Consider the following 18,794-nt stretch of genomic DNA (forward strand, 5'->3'; position numbering starts at 1 on the left):
ATGGATATAATACCTATGTGTGGCTCCAGCCGGTGGCCAGTGTGGTGATGTTGATACAGAAGCAGACCTTGACACACAGCTGTTGTTTACGATGTGGCTAGCCCAGGTGGACAGGGCCACGGCCACAAGTCGGCCTAACCTCCAATCCACAGATCTATAGTCCTGACCAGAGATGTTTTGGGGGAAGTCGAGTCAGGTCGGTCCCAGCGAGACTCAAGTGAAATCCCAGCTCCTTTCAAGCAAATCCAAGGACGTGTTGCAAGCTACATCACTTTGGGACATTTAGTAGAAATTTATATGACCAAAAAGGAGGTGGTTCAAACATTTCCAGACTTGAATAGTTTATATTTAAAAAACAAACAAAAGTAGAGATTAATAAAAAGGACTCTGATTCAGTCATATATTCACACATCTATGTGCCACAATGTGGAGATATGAGCTCATATTAGAATCACAAATGCCGTCTTTAACTTTCATTCAGACTAAACCTTGACGAAACTGGTCAACTCTTCCATCTTCAGCTTCTGTTTCATTAAAACGTCATGACAGGAGTTTATATTTAACTTGTAATTTCCTAAAACGTTTCCTGGAATTATTATTGCATATTTACTCTATTGAAAATAGAGGAAAATGGTAGAAGGTGCAGTGGGCAGGGGCCTGTCACTTTAGCTTTCTAAGAAAAAGTCCACTAATTATACAGTCATACAATAAAAATAAAAAGGGGTCAGTTTGATTGAGTTCATGAGAAGCTGTTAGTGTCTAAAAATATTTTCCAAGAAGGAACTGCCAGTATTCACGATTCATATTTGGAAAAACTTATGTAGCCTTAAACCTCCATCCACCGTGTGACTGCTGTACGAAGGTAAAGCTTTTTTTAAACAAGCATCTCATGTCACTCGTGGAAATAACGCCGAGCATTTTTAGATGCAGAAACGTGAATTTCAAAGCAGTTTGTGCAACCAAGCTGTCGTAAGTGCAGACCAGGCTGCCGTACTCGTATTTTTCCACTTTTCTTGTTGAATTTTAATCAGTTTATTGTGGTTTTTCTGTACAACACTGCACTTTGCCAGATCTGCTGATTAATTGCTGATGTGGCAGGACTTGCGCCAGAGACAGAACAGCATGTTCTCATCTTCAGGGTATAAATTATTGCCTTTGTTTCAAAACCGCTCCCATCATTTGTTTATGCACAAGGTGTCCGTTGGCAAGTGCCACTTGATGCAGTGGGCTGTAGTATGAGTAAAAGGGTTCTGTCACTCCCAGCCTGCCGCATGTCATTGATCTGGGTTATTGTTGTGGAGAGGCGTGCTGTAAAGAAGTGAGGATTTTTCAGTGCTTACAAAACCAGCCAAAAAGTGCCAAAAACCTGCAGTTTACGCCACCGCCACCTCCTAATGTCAACTTTGTGGAAGCGGATGGGGATTGGTACCTCAGCAGCTGATATTTCTGCCACTGGTGCATCTGAGCATTGAAGCTTAGATTCTACATCTAGAGATGAGAACACATTTATAAAAAGTTTATAAAAAATTTCACACATAAAATAGCATCAGCAGTGCCTGTGCATTCATTCTGAAAGGCAGGTGGGCTTCTACTGGTTATTCCAAGGTCTCAGGTAGCAGATGAAGGTGACTTTTTCCTGTTTGAGCTCCCAAATCAGGCCACACAGACAACTTTGGTCAAATATGGGCCGGACCAGAGAAACACCCTGTTCTGTCAGTCTACAGGAAATTAACAAAAAATTTAACCAATAATAAATCCTTATATGAGAAACATTTTGTCTTAATTTATCCACATGATAAAGAAATGCTGCTACAGGAAATGTAGAAATCTCTCAGCAACACTTTTTGGGCTTAAATTGTAAGAAGGAAATATGTAAAAGTACATATCTAATAGTGTATAATGGTGTAGTTTGAATTGTCTTTGGAGAGGTCTTTATCAGCAGGAAAGTTTAGTCATCCAATGGGCCTAATTGGAGTCTTCGCCGGGCCAATTCTAGCCCTCTGGCCTTAGGTTTGACACCCCTTTCCTAAGTGCCTTCATAAAACCTTTTTAATCAAAACCCTTGAATGTTATGTTTGTTTTTTATTCCCTTTCTTCATTGTTTATTACTTTCTGTGTAACACGTAAGTAAATAAAGTTTATTGTTACTTTATTATATTCACACATGCATCCTGCAGATCTTCTGCACCATGATGTTCCTCCTCCTGAGCTTCCTCCAACTTTTCTTATGCAATGTTGGCATTCAGCTCTCAAACCTCCGACCGAGATGGAACTGGCTCCTCACCACCACGAGCACTATCGATGGAAAGCAGGTGTTACAGAGTTAGATGAGAAGGTCCATCCATCATTCCATCCGTTCACCCATTTTCTGTTGCTCATCCTGATCCGAGGGGAAGCAGTCTAGGCAGAGACACTCAGACCTCCCTCTTCGGACCATCTCCTCCAGCTCTTCTGGTGGGACGCTGAGGTATTCCCAAGTCAGCCAAGAGACATAAGCTCTCCAGCGTGTCCTGGGTCTACCCCGGCTCCTCCTCCAACCAGGAGGCATCCCAGTCAGATGCCCGAACCACTTCAACTCGCTCCTTTTGATGTGGAGTATGTATTTGACATTGAAAAGAGCCAGATGAGGAGATCATCAGATGCTGTAAATTTGCCCTGTGCAGTCTCTTATTTCGTCTTTTTTATTTTATATTCTTTACTTTTGTGTGAATCTGCATGCTCCATCTGCCTCTTACTTTGCTGCTGGAGCATGTGAATTTCCCCAGTGAGGGGAAAAAAGGAGATTTCTAGTCTATCCCACTTGAATCTGTAAACAGTGGGAACTGCTGTACCTGTGAACATTTCGGTTCATGCACAGATTGGATGAAATGCACACAGCATACGTTCCATGTTTCCTTTATGTGTTTGTTGCTGGCTGAGACTTCTTCCTTAGCTCCTTCTAATCTTCTCGAACTCTTGACTAAAAAGTAAAGAGTCATTTTTGCATTAAAAATGCCAAAAACTTTCCTTACAATTCAAACATTTATTGGAAGTCAAGGAGGAGAAAGTTCTTGTATGTCATGCTGACTTAACCGGCTTCACACACACTGACCTGTAATTACACTGACCTCATTCCACAGTTCCTCTAAGCTCGTAAAACCTTGACCTCCAAGTCATAAAATACTGCATATTTGAATCGTTTATATAATCCATTAATAATCCCTGTAATACACATTTTTTCTACTAAATAATTTTAGCCGCTCATGCTCTGCTAAACCGCTTTCATATTCCATGTATTTGATTTTATGGCTGTTTCATAGAAATTCACTCAGCGATTAACCAAATGTGCCGTTTTTTAAGAGTTCAGTATTATAATTAGTACACAATGCCAGGAAAGCTCTCAAGGCAAAAAACTCCTTTCTAAGAAACAGAAGAGATAAGAAAATAAAGGAGCGACATATAAACACACTTCAAAAAGCTTTGTGTTTCATAACAAACAACTGCAGCCTTCATGGGATTTTTTTTCTCTTTTGATTTAAAAGATTTCCAAAGCCATAAGCAGCAGACATCCTGCTGCATGTACAGTGTGTGCATTGAGTTGTACTGATATGCATCTCCACACAAACAAAGGCGGTAACAGAACTCTTTGCTCCCCCGGCCTTTGAGTCATCTCGCTACATCAATAAATACAGCAAAATAGCATTAGCAATAACTTCAACTATATGACCAGGCTCTAATATGATAGAATTAGTATCAGTGTTTTAAGGTTTGGCCATTTAGGTGAAATTCTAAGCCGGGCAGGGAGTAATTTGGACACAGGGAAAATTGATTTTGACCATCAGCACTTTCTCATTTTCAAACAGCGCCTGCGGCTAAATGGGTTAGCCTGTTAAGCACATTACACAGGTAGCTTCTCCTTTCCTCCCCAATGATTATGTGTCCGCCTTGAGCAATTGATATTTCTTGCAAATAAGAAAATTATCATATTCCATGACTGGAAAGAGAAATTAGTGCCTGCTGTTATGGAGTGGAGTCTCTGGACTGAGAGAGGGAGGCCGAAGTACATTTTTCCTCTCTTTCCTTTTTTTATTTTTAAGGGTGGGGTGTGCATATCAAATGTCCTGAGCTATATTGGAATCAGGGTGCTGTCAGGCCTCATCAATAAAAATATACAGTGATAGACTGTAAGTGGTGAAGGGGGGACACGGAGGGATGGAGGGGCACTGAGAGAGAAGGACTGGCTTTGACTGTGCCGAGGCAGAAAGCCGGGAACATGTACAGCTGGGTGTGCCGTAAGAAAGCTGTAATTTCACCAGCAAACTGTGTACTGGTTGCATAAATCATAATAAACTGTCTCCGCTGAATTTATATTTTTCTGCAGTGCCTGACTAAAGTTTGTAGTTCCCCCTAAACGCATATGCAGACTCCAGTCTGACCTGACCTCTCTCATCAATCGCAGGAGGTAAAGAAGCTTAGTAATGATCAGTGAAGAGCACCCTGGAGACAAGTGCCATGATGTGTGTTATATAGATCCTGCTAAATATCCAGTTATTGGGGCCTTCCCTGCTCCCTCTCTGTGGCCTGAGAGGCTGCCTGCAGGCTGGTCTAAGTGGAACCACATGGAGGAACCTGATAGCGGCCAGAGAAGTTAACCCGAGCAGTGCGAGCGGGCTGCCCCAGGCTGGTGAAATGAATGGTCAGAGATGCTGTGCCTGACCCTCGGCACACTCATTCAAAGAATCTTACGCTATATCTTTACCTAATGTCGTTATACATGCGAACATGGGCTCGCACGTCTCACTTTCCTCTTTCTCTCACTTTCCCCTCATGTACACATCTCATCCATTCTACACCCTCTCAGGGGTTTCTGTGGCCGCGGTGCCCTCGGGAGTGGCCGACCAATGAGAAGAATTTACCGGAGGGCCAATTGGCATGCTAACAACACCAAACACACTAATGGGAGAGAAACAAAGCCACAGGCCACAGACATCCAGTAAACAGCAGACCACAGGCCTCGAGATGTATGCTCTTTCCTGCATTTGACCACGCAGGTACAACAACTCCAACTGTGACTTCCTAAAGTTTCCTGCGTGATTTAGCGGTGGGATTGCTTGAGCCGGTGAAAGGCCAGGATAACAGTGTCATTAGGTTGGTTCCTCTCCACACTGTGAGGGATATTTAATTGGTGGGTCAGTCAGGAATAATCACTCTCTCTCCCTCTATCTAATGTGCTGTGCTGCCATGTGCTTCCAGTTAAGCTGGCGCTCGGCCCCGAGCAGAGGTTAAGTGAAACTACCTGCTCCTCTGTGTCTGGCGATTATTTGCTTTGTCCGCGGCGCTGCCACATCATAAAACACTTGGGTTCACTTTTGCGATTGCTGTCAGAGTCCCTGGGGTTCATTACTGTTACGCCTGCATGTGTGGCTGTACAAAGCCTGCCTTTTTCATATCACTGAGGGGCTCAGAGAGCAAACGTCGGGGCAATATTTCAACAGAAAACTATTGTGCACTTCAATCTTTAATCCTCACACAATATGGATGATCTTATAGCGATACAGTAAATAATGAAAAATTAGCTTTCTGCAGGCAAACGGGAAGAGACATGAAAGTGGACTGGGGTGCTGGCTCTGGTTTTCAGTCTGAATGGTTGTTAATTAATGGGGCAGACGAAGGCCATAACTCTTCGCCGGCCCTTAGACTGCCACAGTGCAAGGCCGTTCAGCGATCAGTCATCCACATGCTGCTGGTCTAACACTTTGATTGTCTGAGCAGTGCATTTTTTCACTTTGAAAGAGCTTGTGTCTATAAGTCTTCGGGGGCGGAGGAAACTCAACCATCACAGTGATGGAGAATCTGAAGCGCACAGCTCTAGCAAAGATCAAGCCTTTTTCACCCCCTATCAGTATGAAAAGCCAGTCGCTTCTAAATGATTCCCAAAACCACAGGTGATTTGTCTCTGTCTCTCCCCTTGACTTCATTTGCAGGATTCAAAGATCAAAAGGACCTGCTGCTCTTCTAAGATGAGCTCTAAGTGCTTGAACTCCAGCGCAGTCATTAAGTACAGTAGTATGGATGTCTCTGCCCGAGTGCCAGCTGAAAGCAGACGCACGGAGAATCACTGGTGCCTCCTGTATACTGTGATTAAAGTAAATGAATGAAATAAGATATGAGGAAATTAAAATGATTGGCTTTAGAGCAGGAACGACTGAGCAATAAAGCGGGCAGGGAGAGCATAGGAGCATATGAGAGTAAGACAAAAATTACATTGATTATGTATTCCAACCAGCGGATTTCTCAGTGAAATATGGTCAGCTTTAAAACACGGTTGAATTTCAGATGTTAGAAATCAGCTGAACAATGTCTGGTTTCGATCACTGGCTGACGCCGACGTGGATATAACATGCAAGGACGTAATTCCAACCCAAATACAACATTAACATCCATTTTCCTCCCGAGTGTTTTGTGGACGCTGCACATTTAAATCTGCAGCATCGAGATTTTGGCCACTTTGCACAGAGGAAACCGTTTTTTATCATTTTTGCCATCTTTTTAATGTGTTTCTAAAATATGACATGGTTAGTGAGAACCCTGCATACTCATACGGTCGTTTACACTACTGTTAACAGGATCATTATTTAACCTGAACGTGTTTCCCCTCACCCCCCACAGCTGATGGCTGGCCTTCCCTAAGCCTGGTTCTTCCTATTAAAAGAGAGTTTTTTCTTCGTACTGCCACCAAGTGCTTGCTCATAGGGGGTTATCTGATTAAATACACTGAATACACTACATCATTCAGCTTTAAGCACCACCTTTAATAACTTCAAGTAATTGATTTCTGTATGACTTTATTAGTCACTCAAATTGTTGTCTGTAGATTTCCTGGTGTGTTTTGGATCATTGTCCTGTTGCATGGCCCAGTTTGATCCAACAGATGGTCTCACGTTTAGCATATATGGTCAGCTTCATGGTCGACTCAGTGCCCGCGAGGTGTCCAGGTCCCGTCACTGCAAAACAAACCCAAATCATCACCCACTAAAGTGCTGACAGCTGGTATGAGGTGTTTGTGGAGATATGCTGTGTTTGGTTTTCTCCCAGTGTGGTTGTGTGCATCATTGACAAACATCTCCACTTTGGTCTCATCGCTCCAGAAGTGTTGCACTTTGTTCAGATGCAACTTTGCAATCCTAAACCAGTCTGCCATGTTTCTTTTCAACACATTTGTGAGATTATTGTTACCTTTTTTAAGTCCATCCAACATCCAGCAGTTAAATAACATTAACAATAGCATTAATTTGAAGCTTTCAGCTTTCAGCTACATTTGGTGTTTCCGCTTTTTGCATGGAGTCACATGGTGTGGCCAAAAAAGCACCAAAGTGAGGTGAAAGTGGATTTCCACAAAGGCTCCTCTTATTGTACCTCTAATGGAGTGGAATTGTATTTATAGCCACATGTTGTTATGTTGTGGTGTCCCTCAGGGGTCAATCCTAGGCCCTTTTCTGTTTCGCCTGTGTTTCCAATCATTTACAAAAACATCTTATTTGGGACTTGCTGGTGATCCTTAATTTCATCTTTAAAAATTATTTTCAGTTTGTTACATTTTTCTCTGTTTTGTCATTTTAATCAAAACGATTCTGATTTCTTTTTCACAATTCTACCTTTTAATATTTTTTATTTCATACTTTTGTTTTATTATTTTTGTAATAAATACTACAGTAGAATAATACTTTTGTCTTTATATTCCGTTATTCGTTTTAACTTTGAGTTGTGTTCTTTTAAATCGTTGTGTATTGTCTTAGTTCTTACAGCACTTTGAATCTGCCTCTGTGTATAAAAGTGCTTTATAAATATAATAGGTGCCATGGTGGTGGAGTTATCTGATTCATAGTTAATAGAAGAATATTTCTTTGAATTGTATTTAAAAACAACATTTAAAATGGATATGTGGTCCAGCTTTGGCTTTAACATCAGCTATTATTGAAAAAGAAAATACATGTCTTGACTTGAGTTGACTAAACAAGTTTATTTGTTGAATATATATTTTTTTTTTTTAAAAAAGTGAAATTCCTCTCTGCCATAATGAGTACCCAGTCACAGTCCATTCCCACAGTATAGTCCCTTTTTAGCTTGAATTCATACATATTTTATTCATTCTGTTTTTGTTTCTTAACTTAGTGACCCTGTTTGTCAGCTACACTCTTTGTGGCTGCAGATGTTACTTATTTTTGTATTTTTACACCTCACTCTCCCTGACAGTGTCTTTAGGCGTGGGTGTAAAAGGGACCACATTCCCAGGGGGGACAGTTAAGTCCCTCACAAGGGGAAGCAATCAGACCCAAACCTCCAAATGATGAGTGTCGTCTTCCTCCCTCCTCATCCGACCAGAGGCTGTGAGTGGCGGTTGGTTTGTCCCATCCTCGTCACCGCACTCTGGCCTGGGGTTCTCCGCTGAGAACCCACATGCCTGAGCTGGAAGGGCTGGGATAATGAGACACTATGGGACAACAAAGGCATCAGCCCCGGCTCTTAGTCACAGTGGAAGTATGTATGGAAAAATTCCCGTTCTCATATACAGTGTGCTGAACTGCTTCTTTTTCATCAGTGATGTTGCTGACTGGCAGATGATACACAAGGGTCAAAGCAAAAAAAAAGTGGATGATTTTTTCTCAGATAGGACAGATGAAGTAGCAGTTTAAGGCATAATTGGAGATGTAAATGGATTCCAGTGAAGCTGGTCTTCAGATCTTTTCATCTGCTATTCAGTCCAGTTCCAACAGAGGGCGCTCTATTATGTGTGCAATGAGTAGATGGTATAAAAGATTCGTCTGCTTAACACCAAGTTGTTAACACCTAATACGGATGAAAAAGTGGAGTGCTGAGTTAGCACCTGTTTCCAGGTACTTCGCAAGCCACACCTCTAAACCAATAAAAACCCTTTTAAAGGCACCAGCATTACAAACATGGTGGAAAGGTCCACTTTAATAATGAAGTAGCGAATGAGCCCTCGCAGATACCGGCTGGCTTCAGCAGTCTTTGTCTAACTCAGTATCTGGGTGGGGGATAGTATATTTTTTTTAAATCAACACCGAAAAGGGGTCATGACTGGGGAGACTATGGATAGAGGCCAAAATCCTTTTATGTACCAGGATGTAAATGTGCTTTTCATGGTGTAAAGTTGAGCTTTTGAAACTTTTGGCATCATTGGTGCAAACAAACTTTTCTGCAATAAGTAACATGTTTAAGGTCACAGAGCGCTCCTAAAACCTGGTTCGTCTTTTTGAAAAGCCTTCTGTTGATCCAACATGTAGCGAGTGCTGACAGGAAGTAGAACAATAGTGCATATTCGCCTCACATTGGCTTCTCTTCACTGACTTCCCGTTAAATCTAGAATTGAGTCTTAATAGTACCGTATCACACCAACAAATCACTGTGATATTAGACTGCTGGTTTGATATTAGAGTTTGGAATCAGGAGACAGACACCGTCTGTTGTTTTCCCCTCACCACGACCAGTGGTGGCAGATGGCCCCGCCCCTCCCTCAGCCAGATCCTGCTGGAGGTTTCTTCCTGTTAAAAAGCAGTTTTTCCTTCCTACTGTTGCCAAATGCTTGCTCATAGGAGGTCGTATGATTGTTGGGGTTTCTTTCTAATATTGTTGGGTCTTTACTTAATAATATAAAGCGCTTTGAGGTGAATTCCCTCAGCTCAAAGTGGGTTTTGTCCTAAATACACTTTCCATTAACAAAACCACACTTGAATTTACAATTTAAAAAATCAGAAATATGATTTTGTGAAGATTTTAGTTTAAAAAAAAAAAATCTGAGTTACTCCAAGATTCCCTGGAAAACTCTTTTTGTAAAAGGGAACCAGAAAAATGCTCATTTTAAAACATAATCTACATTATGGCTCTCTATCGGACTGTACAGTATCTTAGATTGGCATTAGAAATATAGTAACAGAGCACAAAATGAATTAATATTTCTGTTGATGAAAGCCTCTACTTCAGGCTTACATGTCGATGAATGTGTCAGTATTCTTAGAGTCGATATTTTTAGACATAATGTAATATATTTTGTTATTGACTTATCCAGTGGTGCATATCAGACAATTAAAGGGAATTTCTTTAAGGAGGCTTTTAAATGATCCGCAGAATACAGCACATTAACACATACATAAGGTCATATTCTTCTAATATAAAGGTTTTTGCTTTTTTTAAACGTGGACTCCTGGGACTTCTGGGTTCTCAAACAGGCTGTAAAATAATCTGCCACATCTAGCAAATTCATAGCGTTTAACCTAATTCAGCAGTTATTTTATCTTTCTCAGTACGGCAACGTGGAAAAACAAAATGTGCCCACCCCGATGTACAGGAGGAACAGTGCAGGACTGTTTTTCAGCTGAATGTTGTGCGCTGTATTTGAGGTATTAGAAAGGAAAATGAGGCACAGCGTGTAACACTTTTATGAATGGCTCGCTAATGGCCTTGAGTACGAAAAAGTCCAAGCGGAAGTGCACGGACGATTTGCGCAGCGATTAATCACATATGAATTAGAAATTAGAAGTGTCCAGTCAGTTCAGCACTCATCACACAACCACCAACCGCAGCCACCACCCTCCACTGCCTCTCTGCTGTTTGATCCCAGGCCTGTGTCCACTCACCCACCCCCTCAGTGCCCTCTTTCATCCCCCGCCCACCTGGCGCGAGAAGAAAGGCTGCCTCTAAACACAGAGCAGAGTAGGCCGGGCCCGACGGGCATCTTGCCATGCGTACATTTCCACATTCTCTCATCGCCTGTGCTGCATTGCCTTCTCCAGAAGTCATACATCAGCCACTGCTGGGCCTGCGCCTCACCCTGCCCAGCTCCGTTCTGCCTCACAAAGCGACTACAAAGCCACAGGCTAAATGACAAGGAGTGGAGACGATGCAGAGCATAACAGGAACGAAAGGGAGGGGGCGGGGAGAGTGCATATTTAACTTTGCAGCACTAAAGTGATCAAGCAGAAATAAGGGCATAGTCAAAAAGTGTTCTGGTGAATTAAAACATTCAGCTGCATCCACAAAACTGGGTGAGGGTGTGGAAGTCATGGCTGGTGGCCAAGCTGGAAGCTCCAGGCCTTACTAGTAGGGCTCACATTGTGACATGCACCAGTGACCAAACCCAAACCACCATGACCGAGGGTGGAAGTGACATCATTCTCCATGGCTTGGCAGGCAAGAACGATGGCATTATAATAGGGATGGCGTCGCGCTGGAGGGACGAGCCAAGAATTGGTTAACCGCAGAGGAAAAGACATGGGGGCGCAGTGAATGACAAGAAAGGAAAAGGAGGATTTGTCAGTGTTTATCAGGTGAAGGGCAAAAAAGCTCAATTCAATTTCAACAAAAGCAGATTTTTTGATTTAGATTCTTGATAAGTTAGGCTTCTTTCAGGCCAACACAAATCCACACAGCCTTATCGAATGGCATGATTTCACACCTATTTCAGGCTTTGCTCTCGGGGAGGTGAACTTGTCCAACGAGTGATACTCCCGCAGCATCCTGAATGTGTGTTTATAAACAAGACTCAATATTATTGTGATGTCTGAGCTGAATTCGATAGATTCCTCTTCTGTCAGTTGTGCTTCCGCTGCAACACGATCCGAAATTACATTCAACAGCAACAGGAGACGGGCACCGCTCGCTCTCTCTGTGCCGACTAACACCGCTGCTCCCTCTCTAACTTCATCATAGGGGCTCACCGGGGCTCGCGAGGGGCCATGGGAGACTGAAAACACCCCGGTCCATTACAGAGTGAGAGGATAACCTGCAGTTGGCTATCTCCATCAGAGTCTGGCTCGAAGCGATTCCTGCAAGGCTTTTTGGCTTTAATGGACTCTGCTAAACACATTCTCTCTGTATATTACCTTTAGGTTTACCCCCTATCTGGTTTCTCTTTTAGTCTGTTTACACATAGCTCAAGCTTGTTCTGCTTCTTTTTAGATCCGTTTCTCCAAATATTCTTCCTTTCTTTTCCCTTTCTGCATTCCTGTGTCGACAGCAATCCTCTTTCCCCTAACATGTACAAGTTTTTTTTTTTTTTTAAATAGACCACCAGTCCAGAGATTTTCACTGAATATTTTCCCCAGCACTCTGTCTTCTCTTCCCAGGAGGGTCAGATTATAGCCCACATTAGCAGAAACACCTCATTCATTCACACACATAACCCTGCATCACTGCAGATTGTCTGGCTGAGACAGTTCATTGACTCTGAAATATCTGTCATTGTTTTCCCTCCCCTGTTCAGCAATCTCACGTGTGCATCTGCTTTCAATGACTGCAGCTCACCCACAGACCTGTTCAAAGTAGATCCACCAAATAGTGCCAATACCACACTGGAAATCTATACACTGTAAAAAATGCACCTTTTTTCAGTCTGTGCTAGCAGCATAAACTGCTTTGTGGCATTAATTGTATTTGGTTGTCATGGTTTCGTTGCAGGCTATCCCATACTGCAGTCGCTACTGAGTTTCCCGCTACAGCTCACTCACATTCCCGCTTAAACTGAGCATTCTTTCAGTTCAGCCAGGCCACAAAGTCAGGATTAGTAGCAATCCCAGGGGGATCAGCTAATCTCAATGCAAGTCTGCATCAACTGGTGGCTCAGCTAACACCTTCATCCAGGATTCACATGGATCTGTTTCTTTAACCTAGCCAAAAGGATTGGAAATTAGCAGTAGCTACAGACTTTCTGTGCAGAACATATTTTCATGCTATCTATGAGAATTATGTTAAAGTGGACCGTGGCCGCTAAATAGAACATAACAAAGTATGACTGTGTCCATTCTTGTTTTTGATGACGTGATCATCATAGAAACAGCCATAAATCACCACAAAGCAAGTTAGCAGTTAGCATTAGCAAAGCTAATAGCCCGTGATGAACTCTGTTCATATGCAACAGGCTGATTACTCACCACAGCGATCATCTTCCATATTATGATGCCAAACTGCTCGTCATCTCCGAGCATGAAGTAAGGAGAGCCTTCAAGAGAGTGAACACCAGGAAAGCAGCAGAACCAGACGGCATCCCAGGTCGTATCCTAAGAGACTGCGCATACCAGCTAGCTCCTGTGTTCACTGAGATATTCAACATCTCTTTATCTCAGTCGGTGATCCCCACATGCTTCAAAGAGTCCATCGTTGTTCCTGTCCCGAAGAAACCCCACCCTGCTTCTCTCAATGACTATCGCCCTGTAGCCCTCACCTCAGTAGTGATGAAGTGCTTTGAACGCCTGGTCAGAGACTTCATCATTTCTTCACTACCAGACACACTGGACCCACTACAGTTCGCTTACCGTCCAAATCGTTCCACAGACGATGCCATCTCTCATCTCCTCCACACATCACTCACTCACTTGGACACTAGAAGGGGGAATTATGTTAAAATGCTCTTCATAGACTACAGCTCTGCATTTAACACCATAATTCCCTCCACACTCACCACCAAGCTGGAGCATCTGGGACTCAGCTCATCTATGTGTCAGTGGATCTCCAACTTCCTAACTGGCAGACCACAGGCAGTAAGGATGGGCGGACATGTCTCAGCCTCCACCACTCTCAGCACTGGAGCCCCCCAGGGGTGTGTTCTGAGCCCCCTGCTGTACTCTTTGTACACATATGACTGTGTGGCCACTACCAGCTCCACCACCATCATCAAGTTTGCTGACGACACCGTCGTGGTGGGCCTGATCTCTGATAACAACGAGACGGCCTACCTGAAGGAGATTAGGAATCTGGAGAACTGGTGCCAGAGGAACAACCTCCTTCTAAACGTCAGTAAGACAAAGGAGCTGATAGTGGACTTCAGCACTAAGCAGGAGAGGAACTACCAGACCCCCGTCATCAACGAGTGCCCAGTGGAGAGAGTGGACAGCTTCAAATACCTCGGAGTTCACATCACGCAGGACCTGTCATGGTCCTGTCACATCAACACCGTGGTGAAAAAGGCCCGACAGCGTCTCTACCACCTCAGACGCTTGAGAGACTTCCAACTGCCCTCCAAGGTGCTCAGGAACTTTTACTCGTGCACCATAGAGAGCATCCTGGCGGGAAACATCTTAACCTGGTTCGGGAACAGCACCATGCAGGACAGACGAGCTCTACAGAGGGTTGTGCGGTCAGCTGAGCGCACCATCCGCTCCGAGCTCCCTGACCTGCACTCAATCTACAGCAGGCGGTGCTGGACCAAGGCCAGGAAGATCGTGAAGGACCTCAGCCATCCCAACAACAGACTGTTCTCTCTGTTGAGGTCAGGAAAGCGATTCCGCTCCCTGAAGACCAACACAGAGAGACTGAAGAGGAGCTTCTTCCCGCAGGCGATACGGTCTCTCAATCACACCACCACACAGTACTGACCCACACATATAGTTCTTACACACACACTGGACTTTCTGGACTTTGGTTTTGCACAACACTGGTCACTATATTCTTCATTTCCGGTTAATACTTGTACAGCTGCTGTTATTGTGTATATATTTATTTATATTTAGATTCCTTCATACATTCTTATATAGTTCTATATTGTGTATTGTGTATTTTGTTGTACAGTTATTTTATTTTCAACTTTAATTTATATATTTATCTTTATCTTATTCCTTCCCAGTTAAATTTACCCTTCATTCTAATTTGTGTTGTATAGTTATTTCATTTTTAACCTTAATTTATATTTTATTCCTTCCTAGTTAAATTTACCCTTTTTAATTTTTCATATTTATTTCCTATCTTATTCATAGCCTTTTCCTTTTTTGTTCTCTTTAGGTCACGAGCAGTTGTCCAAGCATTTCACTACATATCGTACTGTGTATGACTGTGTACGCGACAAATAAAATTTGAATTTGAATTTGAATTTGAATTTGAATTTGAACTGTACAATCAACATATGCATAAGGTGTTTAGATCAGTTCTAACCCGCTAACACTAACCCTGAGCTGATGCTTGAAAACCTTCAACACAAGCAAAGCAAAGAGATTCAGAAAGCAACTCGGCAGTCTGTGACATGACCACATTCAAAGCAAAATAGAAATGAGAGCACTGGTGCCTGGAAAACATTCATTCAATACTTTAGCATGCAATTTCTACACTTCTGCAACCCACCTCTGACTCACTTCCTCCTTTTATCCTAGTGTCATATCTGATGTCTCTGATGTTTGCTCTGGTTTGTGTCACTCACCCCACCGCCATCTTTCCGTACATGTAGATAAGGCCAACTATAACTTAGTGCAGGTGAAAATAACAGTATTTTTTTGTGTTGCGGATCCTTACTGGTCTACTTCAACAGGATCTTTTTATCAGTTGGATTTGAACCACAATTTACCTTCAGCATCATGGTTATGGTTACTTGAACATGTTTACATAACCACCACCTTATTTTAATGCCCAGTCACACCAAAGAGTGACACACTGAGTGAACGCTGATAGATTATGTAATCCCGTAGGCTCACTATTTTTTTGGCACAGCTAATATGTCGAATTCTGGAGGATAAAGATCAGCATTTCTAGTCAGTCATCAGTATTACTTACATGTCACCGTTTGAGGCCTGTAATTTGCAAGGATAGACCGATCTTTGAAATAATTAAATAAGAGTATTTCAAGACTGCAAGCCTCAGGGCAGGGCTGAAATTTCCCTCCACAGCATCCAGGAATTGAGCCTCTGGATCCAGAATAGGATCTGATATTTCCTTGAGAACGTCGCTGTTTTCTCACGTAAATGTTTGTGAACATGTGATGCAAAATTTCCTTGATCCATATCAACTCCATTTGCACTGCCTTTATGTCCTAATCCTGCTGTGATTCCATCAGTTTGAGCTGGTGTCGCTGATTTGTTATTGGAGAACACTGTTTAGATATCAGACCAGTCACTTTTTATTATTGTTTTATACTTGGAGCTTTTGATCATATCACTTAATCTCAGCGTTCATTGAATTTGTTAGTGCTTGTGCATGTTTCCTTCTTTCAGAGCATTTATCATCTTTATAAGAGATTGCAAAGCTGCCAAACAAGCCGTGTAATGAGATTTTGTATAACCCAAAAGATGTATTTCCACTGCGCTATTGTATTTTCCCACTTTGCAAGTCCTACTTTGAGATTCTCAGGGAAAATGCTCTCCACCTTGAAGAGTACTAAATTAAAATTTTCTACCTCACAAAATAAGTTTGTTCATGAACACAAAAGATCTCTTTAAGCCCTAAATAGCTTGGCGAAAAAGCCATATTGTCCAAAGAAAGAACCCATTTATCACACGGCAGTTCACAGTGGTGTTGTTGTTGACACTTGCTTTACTTATTTGGCGCTGGTTTGTTCATCATCAGACTTGGAATTAGATCATCTGTGCCTTGAACCCGAGATGAAAGAAGCCACTGCACTTTTTGCACTAAACAGATTGTTAGTTCCCAGAGAACAAAATTGGGTGGGAATGGGATCCACTTCTTATGCGTTTGAGTTTCTGTGGATGTGTGCGTGCGCGTGCAGCCACATGCATCCTGACACGTGTGCGTGTCTGCGTAAAGTTATTTGATCAGGTGACTGATTCTGCGTGTCATGCCGGGGATCAGATAGAGGCGACTGCTGGCCCACACAGCTGCATGTCCAGAGGCTGTTGACTGGCCACCTCTTATCAAGCCTCTCTACAATAGTGTATTGTTTGGCCAAGTGAGAACTTTACTCGCTCATTAAGGTCACTGGGTAAGAGGATGGGAACTCAGAAACGGAAACCCATGACACATTTGGGCCCCGCTTGGGGGAAGACACTGGTGATGAACTTTTGTGTGGGTATTGTGGTGAATGGATGCTTCACAGCAGATATGGAGCCCAGTGCTTTCATCTGGGGTGAGAACTCATATCTCCTTGTGATTGCTTGCTGTGGGAAGCAAAATTAGTCATGAAAATGCGGCCTTATTTAATATTATCACTCAGATTTAAAAGGACTGTCACCTTTCGTACATTTTCAGGGAAATGGTTCCCTCTTGTGGTTAGAGTTGCTGCTTCTCTTGTCATCGCTGCAGTATATGTTCACAGGATGAGCAGCTCACTCACACTTCCCTCTGATAGTCCCACTTGGCCCCGCTTACCGGAATCACTCAAACTTTTTTTTTCTTTTATTGCCGTCCTCTGAGTTCATATTGTTGTTGCACTTTAATTTTGATCAGTAATTATGATCATAAAGTTTGTGGATCAGTCTGAGTTCCTTTGGATGACAGCACAGGAGACATCTGTGCGCCCGCAATGTAGAAGCCGTTGAGCTGCTCTCCCTGCGGTCGCTGCTAGTGGAAAACCCATAATGGCCTTTAATTGGGACTTTAATTGTGTGTGGTGCAGGAAAAGCATTGACTACAAAACTGGTGGTATTTGAGTGCATACATGCATCTTTTGTGTAAGTATATGTGTCGCTCACCAAATCCTCTTCCTCTGCTGGCCTGTGAATGGCTTTGGTTGGAAACAGGAATCACCTACATGATATTGGCATTGTTTTTCCTGCAGGGGAAGATGCTGAGCTGAGCTCAGAAGGGACAAACATACGCAGCTGCTTGTGCTCGTACAAAGGTGTTTTTAGTGTGGACAATTTTACAAAGATCTCCCATCTAAAAAGCTCCATTCATATTCACTCCATTCGTACTATGTAAATATGACTGTGAGAATTATGTGATGTCTAAAAACTTGCTTGGTGGCATATGACCCTCTGAAATCTCTCTCATAGAGTATGGTATAGCTGTTAAAAATTATTTGTCAGTATTCTGGCATCATTACAAACAGACACAACCTGCAGAAATCTATGAGAAAACAGCCTTTGAACCTGACCGCAGTAAACACCTTCTTGATAAGTATGTAAGTCCATTTTGTAAGTGTTGGTCGCTAGTACATGCTCATGCTAGAGTATTGTTTGGTCTGTTTATGCAACTGGCCAAACAATACTCAACAACACTGGTGACATAAAAATACTTTTTTATGATTATTCTTGCAGATGCATTCTTTTAAAAGCTAAAAACAGATCGGTTCAGCCTGCTGGTAGCTAGTGGGCTTTGCAGTGTAGCTGCTTTCTAACAAGCCCAAGATCTCTGCCTCAATTCCAGGGAGAGACACAAATCCCTTTGCGGTCATCTCAGGAACCTGGTGTAAAAATCTGCCAAATTAAATATGCAAAGCAGAATCAGCAGCTAAAAGTGTTTTTAGCCTGCTGCTGTTATAGATAAGAACCTTCAGGGGCCTAAGATGTATCTGTGTAACATTCCCCTGTGTGTTTTCTGTGTCAAGTTTGAGTATGTTAGTCTGCGATTTCCTTTGTGTGTGTGTTTTTTGATAGCTATTTGTCTCCTGTGTCTTGTTAGACTACCCCTGTCTCATTGTCTTTGTCATGGTCCTGGGTCAAGCGACCCAGTATTTGAGTTCCATGTATCTTCTGTCTTCATTTGCACCTAGCTTAGTTCACCTAGTTAATTTCTAGATTGCAGTTTTGTTTTGTTCCTTAGTTGTTTATGTCATCTCCCCCTGTACTAAGTCTCCCCGGTTCATGTGTCATGTCTAATCTCCATGTTTCCTGTTTTACTTTGAAAGTCTGTATTCACTGTCAGTGTATTCAGTTTCACTTCTCCTGTCCTGTCGTTAGGTTCATGTGTGTCAGCTGTGCTCCCATGTGTGGCCACTTCCCCTGATCATCCCTCATGTGTATTTAGTCTCTGTGTTTCATACAGTCTGTGTCGCGTCGTCTGTGTTCTCACCCTCCATGTTTTCACGGTCAGTCTTTGCAGTGATCTTAGTCTCTGAGTTTTCTTAGTTTGTCACAGTATTA

Source organism: Astatotilapia calliptera, chromosome 19, assembly GCF_964374335.1.
Source record: "Astatotilapia calliptera chromosome 19, fAstCal68.1, whole genome shotgun sequence".
Lineage (NCBI taxonomy): Eukaryota > Metazoa > Chordata > Actinopteri > Cichliformes > Cichlidae > Astatotilapia > Astatotilapia calliptera.